Source organism: Mandrillus leucophaeus, unplaced genomic scaffold (assembly GCF_000951045.1).
Source record: "Mandrillus leucophaeus isolate KB7577 unplaced genomic scaffold, Mleu.le_1.0 Scaffold1359, whole genome shotgun sequence".
Taxonomy (NCBI): domain Eukaryota; kingdom Metazoa; phylum Chordata; class Mammalia; order Primates; family Cercopithecidae; genus Mandrillus; species Mandrillus leucophaeus.
Window position 1 is genome coordinate 47,710 of NW_012101320.1, and position 1,388 is coordinate 49,097.

Sequence of the window (1,388 nt, forward strand, 5' to 3'; positions counted from 1 at the left end):
GAAGGTTGCAGTGAACCGAGATTGCAAGATGGTGCCACTGTACTCCAGCCTGGGCAAAGGAGGGAGAATCTGTCTCAAAAAAAAAAAAAGTATGCATGGAAGTAGAAGGCTCCAGATGATAGCCTCACATGGGGGAGCTCACAGAGGGGAGGGCGCTGGGACCCCAGGGAGGTGCTCCTAGCTCTGCCACTGACCTGGGCTCACTGTTGCCCCATCCCATGGCCATCTGTAAAGGAGGACCCTGCAATGAATTGCTGGCTCTCATGATCTGTTCTATCTCTGCTTATTAAACTTGAATTTAGGACTTTAAATTCTCTTTAAACTGAGAAGAAAACATGAATTCAGAAAGGTTCTTTCCTTTAAAAAAAGTGTTTATATTTTATGATAAAGGGTTAAGTACCCACTATGCCCTAAAGAGTCAAGGCTTGTCTTGGCTTCTTGTCCTCCTTCTTCCTGATGAATTGCTTGACACTTCCCTGATCCTGCAGCTCTTTTTTAAAGAAAATAACATTTGGTTCTGGTCATGGAGAAGTTTGGGCTTTGCTGATTTAAGGCCATAATGAATATAACAGCAAATTTAAATACTCTCATATCTATAAAAGCACGAGTCTTGAAATAACAAATGTTAACATAGGACACTCAATGTTAGGTCTTTATAATACAGTTTTCTTTCATCATCGGAGGTTCAGTTGCTGTTTATTTCTAATTCTCTTTTGTAACTTTAAACCTTGTATTCAGTTATAATTTTCTATATTGCTAGATCATGTTAAGACTGAACTATAATTTTAGGGTTCAGATTTCAATCGATTAACTTTAGAGTATAGACAATTAGGAAACACACTTTTTCTCTAATCTTGCATTTCAATGACCATAGCATTGATTCTATAGAGGTAGAGTTTATCAATACATTGGATTGTCTTATTTTAATATACAAGTAAACATCTCTGGCAATACAAGAGATCATTTTCAGGAGACTCTCCAAGAGGACTTAAATTTTTTTTTGGCAAGTGGCAGGTGAGAGTTCGGGGTACCTATTCCTTTTGCAATTCAAAAACATAAATTAGGATAATTGTTTTAGAAAAAGCTTTACAGCTCATGCTTTAATTCAATTCCAGGTATTCTCCCCTTTTGCTAGGGGAGAATAACTGCATCTCCCCTTCCCGGATTTCTCTTCAAGCTTCTGCCGGGGTGTGGCTTCATTGCTCCTGTCTCTTATACACATCTAGATGTGTATAAGAGACAGGGCATGGAGTATTCCATCACTTACTTTGGTTAGTTCTTAAAGTGGGGCCCCCAAACCAGCAGCATTAATATCACCTGAGAACTTGTTAGAAATGCACATCCTCAGGCCCTACCCCAGATTCACTAAATCAGAAACTCTAGGGGGC